This window comes from Sturnus vulgaris, chromosome 8 (genome assembly GCF_052056855.1).
Source record: "Sturnus vulgaris isolate bStuVul1 chromosome 8, bStuVul1.hap1, whole genome shotgun sequence".
In the NCBI taxonomy this organism is placed as follows: domain Eukaryota; kingdom Metazoa; phylum Chordata; class Aves; order Passeriformes; family Sturnidae; genus Sturnus; species Sturnus vulgaris.
In genome coordinates this window covers 13,461,678-13,481,400 of record NC_142250.1, presented here as the reverse complement: position 1 = coordinate 13,481,400, position 19,723 = coordinate 13,461,678, and the positions used below count along the sequence as shown (strand labels likewise).

The 19,723-nt window shown below is 38.9% G+C and overlaps 1 protein-coding gene and 1 long non-coding RNA gene across 5 annotated transcripts in view; one reads left to right on the top strand and one right to left on the bottom strand.

Moving 5' to 3' along the window:
• RASGEF1A (RasGEF domain family member 1A) overlaps nucleotides 1–8,396 on the bottom strand; it is a 154,459-nt gene extending 146,063 nt beyond the window's left edge. The window contains exon 1 of one of the 2 annotated variants that reach the window (XM_088168869.1): nucleotides 7,821–8,396. The gene's annotated coding sequence lies outside the window, so the exon portion shown is untranslated. The remainder of the gene's footprint in view (nucleotides 1–7,820) is intronic. The other variant, XM_014877996.2, reaches the window with a different exon arrangement.
• LOC148222996 (uncharacterized) overlaps nucleotides 7,712–19,723 on the top strand; it is a 112,864-nt gene continuing 100,852 nt past the window's right edge. Inside the window, exon 1 of one of the 3 annotated variants that reach the window (XR_015805115.1) lies at nucleotides 7,712–7,793. This is a non-coding gene — a long non-coding RNA (uncharacterized LOC148222996). The remainder of the gene's footprint in view (nucleotides 7,794–19,723) is intronic. The other 2 variants (XR_015805114.1, XR_015805116.1) reach the window with 2 other exon arrangements.

The following is a 19,723-nucleotide window of genomic DNA, read 5'->3' as shown; positions in this document are numbered from 1 at the left end:
TCTATTGCTCCCTTTTTCCCTCACCTGTGTTCATTTTATTCATCAGCAGAAACAATCTTGCAAACAGATTTTTCAGGCAGCTGTAGGGAATGCTGAGGGAACTGAGGAGTATTCCTCTATAAATCCCACTATAATGCTGCACAGGGCTGTCTCTCTTTGCCCTGTTTGCTCCTACTGTGTAAAAGCCATCCTTCCATTTAAACATCATTTTTGTTATGTATGCATTTGGCTCCAGACAACTTTATACATTCTCTTTGCAAGAAATTGCACAGAGTTAACACTTACATTTACCTTTTGAGGTGGAGCACTGATGATCTTTTGATTAATGTTAAACCTAGCAGTTATGCCTCTTTCCCCATTATGTTATCCAAGAAACAATGCTGAGGAAAAAGTAGATTACTCAGGCAGAAAACCCCCAAAATTAGTAGTGTGATGTGGCTGCAATTTTCCTGAGACTTCTAAAATTATAAGTTTTGTTGTTTTTTTTTTTTTATAACAAGTGGTAGAAGTGCCTGTCATCTCTGTTGAATTCTAGCTCACGTCTTCTAACCAGTTTCCCTTTCTTTTTGAAGTTTCTCTTAGCTTTCTGTGAGAAATGCATTTTGATATTAAATTGCCATGTTTAGACAAGATGAATGTTCTGCAAGGTAGGGGGCTTTAAGTTAGCTGGTGTGAAGAGACAGGAATGATCCCACTCTGTTGTGATCAGCAGCTGTAAGGTCCTGCACTTGCAGCTTGTATTATCATTTTTGAGATCTGAAACTATTTTTATAATAATGGACTTACCTACATAAGATACTAGGTTTGGCACAGGTAAAATTGGATGAAATGACAGGGTTGCTGTGGTATGCTGGAAGTCAGACTCATTCAGTGGTCCCATCTGACTTTCATATTTATGGATCTTTCTGCTAGTTTTGTTTTTTGTTTTCATCAAATATCAAACTTCATTGCAAGCACAAAAACCCAACTTAATTATTTTCAGCTCCTGAGGTTTCAAACCCATTAAACAGCAGAGAGGCTCAGTAATTGTTTTATTACTACTACTGAAAGTGTAATAATACTGGTGGCAACAGAGGACAGTGAGCAAAACAAGGAGAGAAATGTAAAGGTGTAAATAGAATCATTAAAGCTGTTTCACACGAGATAAACACCAATGTCAGGTTAATATTTCAAACCACAGACAGCAGGTTTAATTAACTCTTCCTTTCATTTCCCTCCTGAAGAAACTAGCTGCAGCAATATTTGGCTTTCTTAGAAGTGCAAGGCTTTCTCTATTGCTTCCTTTCCTCTCCAATCAGCCACCAGCTAGAAAGAAGTTAACAACTGCAAGAGAGTAGGTGCTTTCTGCAGTCCTTGGTAACACAGAGGTTGTCTATTTTCGTTCTGTCCTGGCCCAGTTCCGTTCTGTTTTGCTCTCCAAGAGCAGTAGATGGGACATGCACAGTGCCAGGTGGCTCCTGGCAGGGCAGGGCATTGTTCTGCTGCACACACCCCGGTGGTGTCTGTAAATGGGTTAGCTGCAACACCTAATCAGTGGTTTGCCTTCATTTTCTTCTGCTTTCACTCAGAGTCAGGATTAAAAACACTTAGAAGACGAATTTCTCGTGTTTGGACTTGGTTGTTTATTAAATTTTATCTGAAGTACAGAGAGCTTTCCAACACTTCTAGCTACCAGCTAAAAGCAAGCAAAATGGAGAGTGAATCTAACTAGTTACAAGGTTTTTAAAAGCTAAACAGTCTAATAAAGAGCTAACACCTATATTATTTATACTTTTGACCCAATAACCAAACCTCTGTGACCCACAGTGCAGCACTAAAGATCCAACCAAAAACTACTACCTGAAAATAGGAAGAAGAAGGCAGAAGACAGAAGGAGACAATACCCAAAATCTTCCATCTTGTCACATACCTATTACTGTATTCTAAAGCCCCAAATTCAAAACCCTTCACCATGTGCAATCACACACTTCTATTTAACTACACACCAGTGATTCTAACTCCATCACTCAAATTTGGAAGCTTTCTCCAAGGCCTCCAGTCAAAAGCAGTGTTCCCCTGGGGGTCAGTGTCAGAAAGCACAGAAAGCTCAAAACTCCCAGGCTTCAGGGTTCCAACAGGGTGTCCCCAGGAAGGAACCCTGAACCATGTCCTGGCACGGCAGGGACCTGTGTCTCATAGCCTGGACTGTGTCCTGGAGTTTTATGGGATAATTTCTTGTTTATTATGTATTCAGTGTATTAGACATGACACAGTAGTTGTTGTAAAGTTGTGAGGATGTGGTTGTGAGGAAGGCAGAGTTTTTAAGTGTTTAGGAACCGAAGAAAGGCTCCTCTGCTCAAAGATTCCACGTTCTTTTCTATTCCTGTGTATTAAATGTATTGTTTTCCCAGAACCTTGCCTCAAATGTGATTCATAAAGCTGTGGTTGTATTTCTGTTTTGAGGGTGGTTTTTGGCTTCTTTAGGATCTAGAACTTTTATGGTGTCACACATGCATATGTATGTGTACACAGCACACAGTTTTATAGGATTTTTGAGTGTTTCATCTTCTTGAGTTTCATGACAGAATCCCTAATGTTTGCAGCTTAGGAAAAAACTTGAGCCTTTCCATTGCAAAAGTTGGAAAGAAGTCCTTAACAGAGAGTTATGTATCTCATTTTCTGTTACCACCACACACTTTGTGCTCTTGTACATCTTGATGCATTGATCCTGTCCCTTAAACCTCCAGTATCTCTACAACACAAAAAATCATTTGCAACATGATTTTAAGTACTGTGTGGCTCCAGGCTCCAAGCTTCCTTATAAATCAACCATTTACTTGGCTTTTACTCTGGTTGCTTCACCGTGTGAATCCTGGTATTGTCCTCTGTGTAACCTACAGATCACTTGGATGATGCATGCTTTGCTACACATTGCCCAACATTGCTGGTGCCCTGAGGAATAAGAACATTTTTCTCAAATGCACACTATTACTGTGAAAAGGTTGGGAAAGACACGAAGAGAAACAGGAAGGAAAAGCCATACAGACTTTGCTGAGCATAACTGAAAATTCAGATTATGTCTAACATCCATTTGAGAAGTGTCATTCAGACCTGCTCTGGAGTGTACTCTTTGCTCTCAGAGGTGTTTCCTATTGGACAATAGTTTATTCACACAGATTGTCTTTAACACAGCATTCCTTAACTAGCCAACAACTCACTAATGAAATTGCCTCCAAACCTAAAGAGAATACATGTCTATCATACTTAGCTTCCTCATAATTTTTGAGATTTGAATTACAGTCAAAGGAACACAAACAAGCAAGCTGATGTTGAGTGAAAAGACTTTTCACATGTTAATGAAATGAAGGAGAAAAGTATTTTCCTGTTGGTTGAGTTTTGAAAGACATCAGTTTTCACAAATCCAGATTATTTGATAAAGCTTGAGTATGGGAAAAACTACCTTGTGATGAACACAATATTATTTTTATTTTGTTTGAGGAAGAAAGAAATAAAATGGTGCCTTGGAATCTGCATAATCTGTGTTTTATTTTGGAGAAAATACAGACCATTGGATTAAATAAATATAAGAAATAATATAGATTTTAATTCTTTTAATTTTAGTCCTAACAAAATAATTAAACAGAAACCTAAAATTCCTGATTTTATTTCAAAGGAGAGTCTATTCAAACTCAGTTGTGATTGAAATTGGAAATATCACCTTGTATTTATATTAGATTCTGACACTATTTCCACACATATATACTGAGATACACTACACATTTTTTACATTACTCCTTTATGTTTCAGTTGGATGTACCCTTCACTAGTCTAAGTGGTCAAAGGTTCAAATTCTACTGCACTGAAAATGCTAAAAGAGTGTGGTAAAGTTTATTGAAAAATGCAAGAATTGAAGGTAAAGAAAGTAATAGCTCTTATCCACCAAGTGCATTCATCACTAACTTACAGAGTGTTTGAAAGATGCCAGCTAAGAGTTTTTCACCCAGGGGGTGTTTGGGCACTGGAACAGCTCCCCAGGGCAGTGGTCCCAGATCCAAGGCTGGCTGAGTTCAGGAAGTGTTTGGACAACTCTCAGGCACAGGGTGTGATTCTTGGGGATGGTGCTGTGCAGGGCCAGGAACTGGACTCAATGACCCTGATGGGTCCCTTCCAATTCAGAATATTCTATGATCTTGTAATTCTAAGACTTCTTTACTTTAAGAAAACTGCTCCCCTCAAAAGGTAATGCCTAATCACGAGGGCTCGATGCCTGTTTTGCATCACATGCCTTGCTTTAACCTCTATAAACATCCTCAGTCTTAGACTAAGATTAGATTTGATTTTAATTGATTAGAGAGTGTTACAAGAAGGTCATGGAAAGCAACATAACAAGTGTGCAAAGTGTTCCCTATTCTAAAAACAGGGCTTGTGTAAATTCAACTTGAAATGCCATCTTAATTATGACTAATAGAACTGTTCAAAGAGTTACTTGTAGGTGCAGTTGGCTTACCTTGTAACAAAGTACTGTGCAGTGGGGAGGAGGTAACCCTGACTGTTCAGGGTGCAGGGAATAGATCTCCAGCTGCTCTGCTGGAGCTACAGTGACATTAATAGAGAGCTATGAAAGTGGCTAAGTATGTTTGTTTCAAAGGAGATGAAACTGAATCCATTTTTGCAGGTCTCTGTGCAGAATATGGTTTATCAAGTGGTAGGGATGGATTTAATACCTTTCTAGAGGTTGTTATCAAGAGCTTGTTCATTCCTGATGTGGAAAACCTTGTTGATTTATTTAGAGCTCTTCATCTTTGGGTGGAGCTTTATGTTCAAATGAAATATACAGAAATACCAAAGAACTGAAGAACCTTCTATTCAAGCTGATTTTTTGAGGGGAAGAACTTGGCTGATCATTTTTATTTTCTAAATGAAATAAGTTATAATACTGAATCACTTAACTGACCACAACATAACTCCTGCCTCTCCTGAATTCTGCTTCTGGAGGTGAAATGCCAAGAGGGATGCCAAACTCAGAGCTGAGGGGATCCCTGGCCACCCATCAGAGCAGCTGCCTGACTCTACCTTCAGCTGATGTGTGGCTGGTTTAGTCTTCAAGGCTCAAGCAGGGCTCCAGAGTTGAGCATGTCTCTGTCTTAGGGATGTTTCTTCCCAGATCCAGGGTACCAGCTCTGCATCTTATTGTTCCCTGAACATGTTTCATGGGTAGTGGATTCTCTATTTTGAGTAAAATAGGTAGGGCAGTAGGTAGCATTGTGCTGATTTTCCTTCTGCTGTCCTCCACTACTGAGCTCACCAGTAATGAATGACCCAAGAGTCTGATCATAGAGAAACAGCATTGGAATTGTTTGCTTATTTTGGTGAAAATATTATGCTGAAATGAAGCTTCACAGAAAGACCATGCCACTCACACAAGTCTTGCCACCTGGACCACAGCCAGACCATTTTTCTGTCAGTGATACCAAATGCCATACGTTTCCTTAATAATTCATCTTGTATCAAAAAGGACTCAAGTTAAAGCATGTGTTTCTGCTTTACAAACAGCTCCTTGCACATGTGCTGACTTTGCAGCTGCTTCCTGCAGTCTTTGACTTCTGTAATTAGAGCAACTGGCCAGCCCAGCTAATGATATTAAACTGACTGGTCTAGAATGTCATTTATCTCAAGGGTTTAATTTGCTCAATACAGGGCAGCACAATACAAGGTTTGCATGTGTTATGGCTGTAGCTTGATTTTTTTAGCTCTTGTTGCTAAGTTACAATAAACTGTTATCACAGTAAATTGTCTGCATTTAAATGGACTAAGATTGCACCTGAAAGGAGCCACCCAGATGAGAATTGATAATATACTGATGTCTCAGAAGAAAGGAAAATAACACAGAAAAACTCAACTTGTGAACAGAATAATTTTGGATTCTAGACATTAGCCAGACAGGCTCAAAAATAGCTGCTGAGACCCCAGAGACCATGACATGTGCTTCATTAGCAAGTGACTAAGAGGTGGTGTACAATAAATAGGTTTTAATTTAAAAATAAGTTACACGAATATTACCAACTGTTAATAGAATCACAATGACCTGTTGTCTGAATTGTACTTTAAAATTACTTTCCCTGGAAATAATCTGATACCCTTGCAGTCAGGCACCATACCTAAACACTAAGAAAAAGAAGTAAATATTAAAAAAAGTATCAAAGTCTCTGCACTTGTCTAAATGACTAGAAATAATCTTAAAGCATAATGTTGGTAAATGCTTTCTACTTTTACAAGTGGAAAATTGTACTATATTCTGATGGAAAATGATGTAGAATCCATGCTGACACATCAAGATGTTGTCCTACCTCTTCCTGAAGATCTGAATTCTCTGAAAGAACCACCTTTTTACCCCTAATCTATTTTAAGGAGTGCATGGAGGGGGTAGTAGCTAAGGGGAGTCTTTATTAGTGCCATGTTTGAGTTCATTCCAGAAATATTCATGATGGGTCAATGGATTGTGGGTCTTGGTGGCTCTGGGAAGCTGAGTGGTGTTCTTTTGTTAATTGCTGATTCCTGTTTGGTCACCTCCATGGGTGTGATCAATGTGGGACCTGTCATCTTCCTTGAGCAGAGAGTCCTTTTCATGGCAGTAATGTCAGGATAGTTCTTTTCAAAAAAGGGTTTTAAATTCAACTCTTAATAAACATATTGCCAGTAGACAGAAGGTCCAATCAAATAGAACGTGTAGGATACTGCAGAGAAACACCATAATAACACATAGGAAACACAGAAAAATTCAGTTGCAATTGTGACACTTTCCACAGTACAGAAAACCTGTAAACCAAATCAAATGTCTTCCACTGCAGTTGCACCATTAAAATCCAAAGGTAAGATTGTGGAATTCTGCAATGTGCACTAGCTGGTCTGACACTCACTCTGTTTATAGGTCTAGAAAAATATGATCCTGGGTTAATTTTAAAGGTGTCACCCTCCAAAGAAAGCCATTTGCTAAAAAGCATTGGATTGACAGAAATGAAGCTGTTGACATTCAGTGAAAGATTTCCATTAAAATCACAACTAAAAGCTGTCAATCAGCCCCAGCAGAAACCTGCTTAGACAACTCTGCTAGAAATACTGTACCTCCTCGAAAAATGGAAGAAGAGTATTTTCCCAGGATTTCAGGGTGGGGAGAAGCCGCTTCTCTCTTTACTTTAAATTGCTGTGCCAGAGACATTTACTGTCCTTGCAAAAACCCTCCTGCAACGCTGAATTTTTGATTCACAGCAGAAAAAGCAGAGAGGAATGCAGACAGAATATGTAGTGCAGCACTGCCTGCGCTTCAGCAGACTTGTTCTGGTGCTTTCAGCGAGCACTACTTTTGAAAAGCCCGAAAATGCATCGCATCTATACGAGAGCCCCTCAGAGAGAGGGAGAACGGCAGGGAAGCGTTTCTGTGGGCTGTGGAATTTCAACTCATTAAAGTGATGAAACAACTGCTGTGGGAATGAATCCACACGGAGTCCATGACAGACGCCTGGTACGCTCCATTCCCAGCAGCACAGCACAAAAGCCTCATCATTTGGCAATATTGGGAAGCCTCTTGCATCCACGGGAGCAGGTGGTAGCGCAGCCGCAAAAGTTGCATTAAGGGGAGAAAATGCAGTCCCTAGGTTGTATTTTGACCTGCCACGTCTCCCCCCGGGGGTAGCTGGGTGAACACACAGGGTTAACCGCACTGATGGCATGTAACGCCAGGTGCTCAGACATCCACAGGATTAGTGCCAGTGCCAGTGCCAGCTTTCGTGCACAGCCTGGCACCCTCGAAGCCTGGGGTAAAAAAAGACACTTAAATCTCTTACCTTGGTCTAGCCCAGTGTAGCTTTTTGGTTGTTCTCCGTCCACTATGAGGAAAAGAGAGACGAATGCCAGCTGCCAGTGAGTCATCCTAAAGGGCAGAGCGGGCTCGGTCGTGGCTGGGGCTGCGGGCTGCCGGCGCTGTGTGACAGCCGCGGGCTGGCGGGGCGCGGGGCCCAGCGCGTCCCATTGCGCAGCCCGCGGCGGGGGGAGCGGGGACACACGGCCGGGAGCAGCGCCGGCAGACGGGAGCACAGCGGCACAGCCAGGGAGGTACAGCACACGAGACACAATATACCATGTGGCTGCGGGCTGCCTTCCCTGCCTGCCGCCCAGCCCCGCAGCGCGCTGCCCAAAAGTTACTTCTTAATATGGGATGCACTCCCCGGTTTTAGAGCCTCCCCGTGTTGTCTGTAGCCTGTGCTCGGAGGGGCTCCTCGGCATTTCGGCGATTACATTATCATCTCTCTCCTGTGCAGGCTGGCGAGGATGCTCTACGCAGAATATGTTCAGTAAAGGGAGTGTGTCTCTGGCTATGTGAGAAGCAGCACTTGGCTCCTTGCAGCAATTTTATAGGCTGCTTATCTGGGAGGGGGAAACCAAGGGCAAGGGCGGTAATTCTGGCATCAGAGGGGGGGAAAAAAAAAAGGAAAAGATGTTTGTAGCCACAAAATTGTACGTAAGATAAGTTGGGGAGAGAAACATTTCTTGGTTACTCCTAACAGAACAAGGCTGGGATAATTTCTGAGTCTCTGGTTTATCATCTCAGTACATGTCCCTGCAGATCAGAAATTGGTGCTAGAGACAGAACCCCTCCTGGGGATTCCCAAAATAATTTTCAAGAGAAATAGGGAAGCTGGGTTACTTGCACTAAATGACAAAGATTTCTCTGGGTAAACACTGCTAGTTTCTAATCTCTGTAAGTCTCTAAAGTATGGTTTAATAATTTCATTATGCTCACACCCCTCATATGCATACGTTTGTTTATACAAATATTTTCTTAAGACGCTAATAGAAGACAGCTTTACAGAAGTTGGTGAGGGCTGTAAATATTTTAGTGTCACTAGGGAAGTGGAAGAAATGTTTAGGTTCTCACTGTTGGCTAACTAGTTTGCTAAATCTGAAAGGTTTTTGTGGGCTTTTGAATGGCCGTTATTAAATTATTTGTACTACTACCTCTGTGTCAAGCTGTGCTCAGATGCTCTGAATATTTGCCAAATTTATCTGTCTGAAAGGGGTCATGGTGTTTTAGATTTTATATTCCTGCAATATGTGGATGATCTTAATCCTGACTAATTGACACAAAATTCCCCAAGAAAACTAGGAAAAGAATTACAGCAAAAGGTGAAAGAGCTAAGATAGGTATACATTCTTGATTAGAAAACTGAATGTAGGATAGTACAAATGATTGCACCAGTTAAATTTCCATTAGGTGTTCTGACTGTGTTTCCCTCTGCAGAGTACAAAATGATTTGGGTTATTTATCCTGGTCTTATTGGATAAGATTGGTCCTGTGAGAATGAGATATGAGTCCTCTAGATTTTTTTTTTTACATTTGATTTAATTATATATATATAATTCTGACTGTGCTAAAGGTACTAGGGACTTACTGGACTCTAATTCATAATGAAGCAGAACAGCTGCCCATATCCAAGAGCCTAGGAAATATTTCCTTAGGCTGATTGCAGGCAAAATCGTAATTTGGGGGTTTTTTTCCCCCTGAAAATTTGAACATCATGGCAACCTTCTTTTAACCCCATTAATTTCCACATCCAACTCTGCATGGTGGCATGAACAGTGAATACCTGTGAGCCATATGCTATCTCCTTCAAACAGCATGAAGTATATCCACGAGAGTGTTTATCTGAACTCTCTGTGGACCTAAATCCATCAAGAGAAATAATTTTGGTACCACTGGGTAGTGGCCATGGAGAAGTGCATCACTATGGATAATCAGCTGTGTTTAAGATGTCTCTCCAGGGCTCATTCAGGGCTCTTAGAAGTCAACCAGAATTGTAGGTGTATTCAAGGTGTAACAAACCACAAGTGGAAAATGGTTGGGTAGGAGAAGAAAAAGGTTTTGTGCCATGGGGGATGCCTGCTGTAACAAAGACTGTGCTTCGGCCACTCTGTCTGGTACTGGAATTGTCCCTTAAGGTCCTGCACCACTGGGAATATTCAGTGGAGAAAGACAGGGCAAGAGCAGGTACCAATGATAGAGAATATAAGCAAGTTCTTAAACACATTTTTCTGAGGTGACAAATGGCAGTGGCTGAAGCTGTGTGTCCTCCATGCCGGGATAGGAGCAAGTAGAGCAACTAAAGTGACTGTGACTGACTGAATTCTTGCACATTTAGAGAACCACAGACTTGGTACCTCATTCTTTAGTTCCGCTCTTTCTACCTTTCACATTGATAAAAATGTCACTAAATCACCCACTCATTATCATATCTATAAGACATTACCATTATTATAAAAGTGATCATGAAAACATTTTAAAAATAGGAAGAGCTCCCTTGAAATCTATTTTTCTGTAGCCTTGTTCTTTCCATTCCTAAGGGAACGCTTTATTAGTTTCTTGCAAATTCCATTCTCCATTGAAATTTGACCCAATGCAAGAGGTTAGGGAAGAATGGACCCAGTTTGGCTGGGAGGATTGCTGCTATTGTTTTGTCAATGACTGTTTTTGTCAGAGTAAATATGGAGTAAATTCTAATTCCAATTAAAGTTGTAAAGCTGCATATTGCAAAAATTGCATGAGTAAAACTCTCTCAGATGTCTATTTATTTAGAAGCTCTATCTGATGACAGGAGCGTTATTTTCTGGAGATGTTGATTGACAACCTTCTTCAGATCAGATAGTGAAGATTTGCATATGCCAGAGTAATCCTTAGGTTACTTACTGCCAAAATAATTGGGAGTTTTTGCTGCAGAGATAATGAGCAGGTCAAGAATCAGATTTTATTGTAAGTCAGAGGTTGGCAGTGTTGCATACAAAAACTTGTAGTGCAACTGCACTTGCCCTTAGCTGCCATAAAGCCCAGGCTGCCTGAGGAAGCTGTGACATCTCTACCATTGCAGTATTCAAAACCATCTCAGACAAACACAAGTACACAGGAGGGCATCCAGAAAAAAGAAAAATGTATTTTTACTTAGAATATGGTTACTGTGATTGTATTTTTTCCCCACGTGCTAAATAGTTACTGAATATACAAATGGAATGAGGTCAGAGCTGGTCCTTTTCCTTGACTTATCGTTGAATGCAACAAAATGGACTTGATGATCTCAACCTAGTTAATTGTGTGATTCTGTGAAAAATCACATCGTTGCAGAATGATACTTTAGATGGGTCAGCTTTATCTGTTGAGTGGCTGGGCACCTTCCAAGAAATGACCAAAGACTCTGGGAAACAGTGATGTTCCCGAGTTCTTCTGAAGCAACGTAACCCATGTGCTTATTTCTTACCCTGCCATATCCAAGTCGTTATTCCTGCTAAATTTCATCCCCTCACACCTCCTTATATTCTGTTACAAATAGAGAACAAAGCGTTTTTCATTATTATTTTGCCTTTTTCTTTTACAGACATATGCTTCTGTGTTTAGTCACTGTTAAGACTCCACACTTGACTCAAAATTTTGCACTTCAACTTAGGTGCTGACAATTTTGTGATTTTAAACTCTAGTAACAAATTCCAAGCATTAGACCTGCTCTCTCAATACTCTCTCAAGCATTATTTTGAGGTTAAGTAATGAAATTTGAGTTCTGGAAAGTAAAATAGACTTGAGAGAAACTTTAACCTTGACTGTTAAGGGCAAACCTACTCCAGTGGTGATCTGCTATGTACAGAAATCATTGACTTAAAAGGTACAATTCCAGAATGCAAAACCAATACTAAAGTTGTATCTTTTCTGTCTTTGGTTTGCAGCCCAAAATACCACATCTGATGTTAGAAATGTATTTATATTCAAGAATCTGAACTTATTGTAATACAAGTGGGCTTTTTTGAATGGCAGTTGCTATGTCCATATGTCTATAAATATGAAATATTATGTTTTCAAAACCAATTAAATAAATGGTATGAATAAATGGTATGAATGATTTGGCTGAAAAGGTGGCTGCACACAGCTGCCATTAGCTGTGTGTAGATATTTGTGTTTCTGTTTACTTACGAAATGTGAAGAACCACATGGAGACAGAACACAAGACCGTGTTAAAAAAAAAAAAAAGGAAGGACTTTTTGTCTGTAGATAAATAAGCTGCAATATTAACTGGAGAGAATGTTTTGTGATTGCTGAAGCTGTCGGGAAAGCTTAAAATGGTACTTTTTTTCCAATTCCATTTTGTGAAAAGATGATTTTTTAAGATCACAGTTTAGAAAAAGGTATTGAATTGGATTGATTTCATTCCTATTCCACAATGCAGCTCAAGCTGTGGTTTTTTGGGTTTTGCCTGCACTCTGCATGCTCCAGTGCTATGGATTTCTGAATTGCTGATGTCATCCTATTGCAGTAGTTGAGTATTTTTGTTATTAGGAAGTTTGGAGTTGGCTGTTTTCTTTGCCTGGTGCCTAATGCAATGCCTCATCAAAATAGTCCTGACAGAATACATTGATTGCTCTGTTTGTCCTCATCATGCGTAAGGGGAGCTGATTAATTCTTTTCTGTTCCTGCAGCAGCTTGTTAAGCAATTGTTGTGTCTGCCCACATCTCAGCTTGTGAGGTGGGCAAAACATTTGCCTCTCGCTCTGCTCTCACATGAGAGGATAGTTCAGAAACCAGAAGGATGCTCCTTCCTACAGAGTATTCAAGTGAACGTAATTCTTCAGTGCTGTACCAGTGACTCAATATCCCTGCACATCAAGAAGATGATCTCAGGTTTCTACAGCAATAGCCTTGACATATAATGTGCGCTACCTGATTTTACAAGGATGCTGAGCTCTTGAAAAGAGATTTTATAAAGTGTTTTTTAATACTGTGGCTAAGTTCAGTTGCAGTTTCTATTGTAAAACAGTATTTTGGTGTCTGAAGCATTCCTGGAAAAAGAATCCCTTTGGATCAGTACTTAAGCCTTAATTTTATTTTATCTTTCTCTATTAAATTGGGACAAAAAAATATTTTGGACATTGGTGCTTTTAGAAGACGAATTAATATGTGGTTATAAAACCAAAACTCTCAACATTTACCTGGAACTGAAATAAATGCAAATCTCCAAGGCTGAAAGTTCTTTAACAAATACTTTTTTTCACCGAAAAATTATCAGTCCATTCAAATGCTAGGCTAGCACTTCTTTCCTCCTCCTTTCTTCACCAAAATGTGTCCAGTTTGGAAATAGCTGGAATGGTTCATCCAGATGAATGAAAATTTGCCTCAGCTGAATGATGGATTCAGATGCAGCCAGTATTTGGAGTTAAGACTCTTCCTGGAAACCAGCTTTAAATTTATACCTTAAATTGAATGACAAAGGGTTCATCCCTGACTCAGAGGAGTTGGGAAGTCTGCCATGTCAATTGTTATTCCAGAATACTAAAAGGTTTCGTTTCACATTGCCAGAGGACCCAAATAAATTTAGGTTTAAAATAACCCCAAAAGCCCAAAGAGTCTGCTGTCAGGGGAACAGATAGTTCAATAAGAAGTATTTATGTGGGTTCAGGGATAAATTGGATGCCTTTTCTCAGCAGTACACTTTGGCTTTGCTCTTATCAGAGGCTGGCATGAGTGATTGTCTGCTGTTTATTCAAAAGCATTAAAAATGCCCTGTGGCGAGTGCACTCCTACTGATGAATACTCAGACTGATATTTGGGTAGTGCTAACTGTTCCAGAAACTTGAGGTAGCTCAAACCCTTGCCCAAAATGGGAAAATGTACCTCTGGTTTCCTTTATTTGTAATGGTGATATACACGAGGACCTGTCTCTCAAAATCTTAGTGTTCTCCCTAAAACACTGTGGAAACATCTCTCTCAACCCCACACTAGCAATTTTCACTTTGAATCATTTTCGATTCATGCAGTGTGGGATAAGACCCAGAAGGAATTAAAATTTCAATGTTTTGTTTTGTTAATGAAATCTGTTAATTTTGGCCAGAGGAATATAATTATATATTAGAATAAGTTGTTCAGAGCCCAGAAATTGTGAGTGGTTTACCCCTGAGGGGTCTCTTTACCCCTGAAAGCATAGCTAGTAATGTGTTGTTTGGTATCTCCCTGACGAGTAAAGCTTAGAAAATGCAGCTTGCTTCACTGAGCTGGCTTTTGTTGCTGGCAGAATTGCTCCTTGGTACCAGTTTGCTTTTGTAGGGGAAGGTATTAACGCAGAATTGCCAAGCACAGTGGCTATTTTGGGCTCGAGAGGTAATGAGAGGTTAAAAGGTGTGAAGTAGGGTTCCAGCTACCTGGTTTGGATAGCCCATGCATCCCGGAAATTTAATTACATATTAACGGCTGCTTTCCGTGCTATTAATGCTGTGAAATGGCCTGTGAGGGAGATGGTCTCAATTAGCCCTTGCATTAACTTTGTGTCATTAATGTGTGCCAGTATTGATGCTTTTAATTGCATGAGACTTGAGGAGAGCTTGAGCAGTCACACAGGGATCCTGATTTGACTGAAGTCTGGCCTCTCAGGTCACAGCAATACAGAACTATTGGGTTTGGTTTAAAAAAAAGTAATCCAGAAATAGGGCAACCAGCAGAAAAAGATATTCTATTTTTACAGCACTAGTAGTGCAAGGTTTAGGGCTTGCTGTTATTCCTGAGTAAACCCATCCTTTGTAATGATAAAGAAACTTATCTGTGACTTTGTTTTAAAATCTTAGTAAAGCTCACATTAGTTTTCTAGTCTGTCCTTCATTTATTTTCTGTTGACTCTCTCTTTCTGCCCCTTCCTCCATCCCTCCGGTGGCTCAGCCTTTTAAAGATTTCCTGCCTTCCTGCTGGATACATTAGGCATCATAGTGACAGCATAGCCCAGTCACTGTGGCATCAGGCTCAAGGGTTATCCTTTTCAATGCAAGTCAAATTTCAGGGAAAAATTTTAGTGCCAGATGATTCTGGTTTTGCCCGCTTAAAACCGATTTTTGAGCAGGAAGAATACGACTGAGAAAGATCTGCTTGAAGTATGGGATATCTTAGAATTGGTTTTATGTATTCATTAAAGGAGTGAATTTTTTTCAAGCTTACTGAATAGATGTACTGAAGTCACAGTGATACAAGGTTTTTGGTTTTAGGGTAAAATAGTATTTTGAAATAATTCACCCTTTTAAATTATAGATTTACTCCTAAGTCCATCTGCTTTCCCCTGAAGATTACATATTATTGAAGCCATATTTATTCTTCTACAACACAAATCTTGGTTCTTTTTGTGCCTCTAATTACAGTGCAGAGATATCTAGGTGCTTATATTCTGTCCTGATGCTATGTAAAACTGTCTCAATTTTCCTTCAGAAGCCCCTCTCTGTAATCATTCCCTAAGGGCCTATTATATAAATTGACTCTGGTTTATTCATACTGTGGTACTATGAGTAGAAATGCTGCCTCATTCTTAATTTTTTATAAATCAAATTATATTTGTAATATTTTACTTAATTTGGGTGTTTTTTGTATTGATATTTATGTCAAAATAATTTCATATTTTATTCGTTGTAATTTCACCAGTTTGTTTCTAAGCTTGAATAAACTCGTATGTAAGGAGAAAACTTCTTTGCACATGCTCCGAAAATATCTTTCAAGAACAATCTAAATGGATTAATGAATTATCTAATTAGAATAGTTCACTTTCTCTAGGTTTTATTTACATGGTAGTAAATCCTATCTGACACTAATAAATAGGAGAAAAAACTTCCTCAGGAAAGTTCACTTGCAAGCCTAAACTGAGCTGTGTTAACTGAAAAGCTGTAAGGTTCATAGAAGGTTAATGTTTATGGAGTCATTAATCAAAGCAAAACCAACTCAGGAATGCACAATGGGTATGCTAGACTAGGTTTGTGTCAAAGTGATAATATTACTTTTTAAAAGGCAAAACTGTGTTGTCCCTTTTTTCCCTCTTGTATATGAATATGCATGAACACACACAAGTCTAATTCTATATCAGAAAAGTGCTCAGCCCAGAAAATCATGGTCAAGCCGATTAGAATTTGGTAAAGTCAAAAAAGAGTCTCATGATGGAGAATTTGGAGGAAAACTTTTTTTCTGTCTTTCTAATATGTTTTCCTCTAAAATGTAGTATAATGGTCTATGACCCGATTAAAAATATGAGTAACAGCAAAAATTGATAATGGTTCATGCAATTAACTTTAAATCAGGTGCCATGCATCTATTTTTACTGTGAATTGGGAAGTCTTGTTGAAAAGTTTCATGCTTGACTGTTCCACATATTGGTCAGAAATGGTTTGTAGTATCAGGAATATAATTCTATCTAATGGCAGAAATGGAGAGAGGTGTAAAGAAGGCGACAGCTGGATTAATGCTGACAGTTCTGAGTGTGCTATTTCTTAGCCTTGCCCAATTATGACATTTGGATGCCACTTTTAATTTTCACAAATTTGACCTATAAGACATGGTAGTGTGAGTCTTTCCAGCCTCATGAAGACCAGACCTGTACATGTGTTAGACAAACCATGGCTGCTTCTTTTAGTTACCTAATTGAATGGTGAGAGATACTTAAGTGCAGCTGTATTCCTGTCATGCATATTTGAGTGCTTGAGAGAAATATTGTCCCTTGACTGCTAAGTTTGCATCTATTTTTTTTCAATGCAGAAGTTGTAGTCAGTGTTTTAATAACCATGGTAAGATTTTAAGGTTTAAAAATAAATAATCTAGGTAATTTCCCTAAAAGTAGAAACCTGAAGAGTTTTCTCAGCTCATGTGCTAATTTTGATATCAGCAGAACTTGAAATCTGAACATCCATGCTTAGGACATTGTTGATAATATTTTTAAAATGCATCTTTTCATTGGTATTGATATAACAGTTAAAACTGAATAAAGCAATTATTAACTTGTCCAGCAGTTCAAATTGTGTCTTGTCCTTGTCCTTCATACACTGAGGTGATCATGCAAATAAAGATCAGAAAAATAAACTGTAAAAGTAAATGCTGATAACTTATATAAACCTCAGTGTCTTAGAAGTTTAACCCAAAGATCTGTCTGTTATTTCTGCAACAGCTTGTATTCTCTTTCCAAAATAGTTCAAGTAGTGGAAAAATAGTTATAATACTAATGTTATGTGGAGCTATTCTTACATCCAAGGCTTGCAGTGAAGGCGTGTATTTCCCATTTCCTCTTACTGTTCTGGTTAGGAAGAAGCAGTAACTAAAACTGAGTAACTTTGGACTTCCATCCAGCTTTGGGAACTACTTGAGGAGTCCTTCTGTCTGGCCAGCCTGGAGCTCTTTCCAGACAGTAGAATGATAGGATCATAGACTGTTCTGGGACCTTAAAGTGATCATCTACTTCCAGCCCCCCAGCCATGGGCAGGGACACTTTCCACTAGGTCGGGTTGCTCTCAGAGTCCCATCCAACCTGGAATTGAACCCTTCCAGAGTTGGGGCCTCATCAGTGTCTCAACACCATATAAATAAAGATTTTCTTCCTTACTTCCAATCTTTATCCCTCATCTTTTAGTTTAAAACCATTCCCCCTTGTCCTATCACCATCTGCACATGTTAAAAGTCCCCCTCTCTCTTTTTTTGTAAGCTGCTCTTAAGTACTGGGAGGCTGCAATGAGGTCTCCTTGGAGCCTCCTTTTCTCCATGCTGACCCAGCTCTCTCAGCCTCTCTTCACAGGGGAGGTGCTCCAGCCTCTGATCATCTCTGTGGCCTCCTCTGGGCTTGCTGCAAAAGGTCCATGTGCTAGATTAGTAATATTTTTAATTTTGCACATAACCCAGAAATAATAGTTATTAATCTGACTGGTTTATGGCTGAGAAGATATTGCTATCCAAGATGATAAGATCAGTTGTCAGCAGGCTTTTTACTTTCAGGGAATGGACAGCAGATTCAGGAGAACAGATGATACATCTGGAGGAGCTACACCCGTAGACAAAGCCCATGGCTGCTAAGAAGCCTTTATTAGCACTACTTTTAATTTTGCCACCAGAAATATCTGTGCTTAGAGCTGCTGAACATGTCGCAGTTTGTAAGACTGGGTTGTAGCTGTCCTGGTGAATTTGGGCTGTGCTGCTCTCCAGGGACAGACAGACAGACAGACAGGCTGCAGCCCCAGTCACCAAGCTGCTGTCCTGTTTGTGCTCGCTCTGTGCACAGGAATCAATCCCATGGGAACAGGACATGCACAGTAGCTGGGAATCGTTTACTTTATTAAGTAAATTTACTTAATAAAAGAAGTTAATTAAACATCTTTCATGGGTAATCTTTTTCAGTGTAGGCTTTTGGAAAATTTATTGCTTTTCCTTTTCATTCCTTTTCTTTGACTGATACCTTGTTTCATTGAATTCCAGATTCAGTCCATCTGCATTAAAAATTATTTCACAGTTTCTGGTCGGAAAGTATATATTAGGAGAGGCTTTGAAGTTAGAAAATATAAATCAGGAGAGGTTCTTTGATCCAAGGCTTTCTCAAAAAGCCCAAACAAACCCGGTTTGATGTATTGGTTAGGTCCTTTATTTTTCTTTTGTGGTTTTGTTTGTTTGGTTGTTTTGGGTTTTTTATCAGTATTATTTTTTTATTCCCCAACCAGCTAATATTCCTTCAGTATACAACAAAAGTTTTCATCTGTTTACTTAAAAGAAAATTTGTGCTGTAAATGAAACATGTCATTAATATTTATTTTACAATATCAACATTTGAGACTTCCAAGATAAAGTCTTTCCAAAGAAAAGGAGGGAATATGGTCTTATTTTCCTGTGCAATAAATATTGTTAGTTTTCCAAGTAGGACCTGTATGAATTTAAAATATGTGAAACTTTAAAATACATGGATATAAAATTTTCCAATCTTAGTCTCCATGTACCCCACCTTAGCACGTTAATTAGTTGAAGCAACTCTTCCATGCTTCAAAACATCCAAGAAACTGATTAGACCTCAAATCTGTGCTCTGTTCCCTGACTTTGCAGTTATCTTTTCAATTATCTCAAATTTATCTTTTTGTTCACCTGGTTCTGTGCCATTTTTCAGTTAAATGTGATTTCATTTCTTCTGCAAATGATGTTTGATTAGAAGGAATAATTTGTTTCCTCTGTGAGTATTTCTCAATTAACTGATTAGCAAGTTTGGCTGGGAGGTTTTTGTCATTTTTTTTTTTTCTGCTTCAATATTCTTGCCCCATTTGAATCAGTGGTTTCAAGAATCCCCATCACATTATTTCTCTTTTGGTGTCTGCTGCTTTTCAAATGCCTGAATGCTCAATTCATTTGTAATAATATTCAGCAAATATCAGTAGTTTTGGTTTGATTATTTATCAATTTCATTTTGTTTCAAAATCTGTTTTATGAATGAAAGAGATTTTGCTGAAAGATCTAAGGGTCAGCTACCAGTTTTTTTGTTTCACAACAATATATAAATTCCATTTCATCAGCAAAACAGTGTAAAACATCTGAATATGGATTTTAAAAAACTTAAAGGAAATTTGCTTTTTTTCACATATGGTGTTTAAAAATATATATATAAACTGCATTAAATCTTACTATTATTTGGAATTTGTTTTTTGCAATGATTTTTCCTTTGTGATTTATGAAAAATATTGAGGTAAGTAATCAAGACCCAAATCCTTTCTTCAAACTGAGAGGACAATTTATATGTGAGAAAATTGTATCTGATGTTTAGGAGATTAAGCCTTCTACAGGCTGTAATGTTTGTGTTCCAGTCATGCAGTTGAATAAATGACTCTTATTAGCTATCACTATTACATGAGTTTAAACATGAAAGGTGACAACCTGCTTTTATTAAACATGTTGGCAATG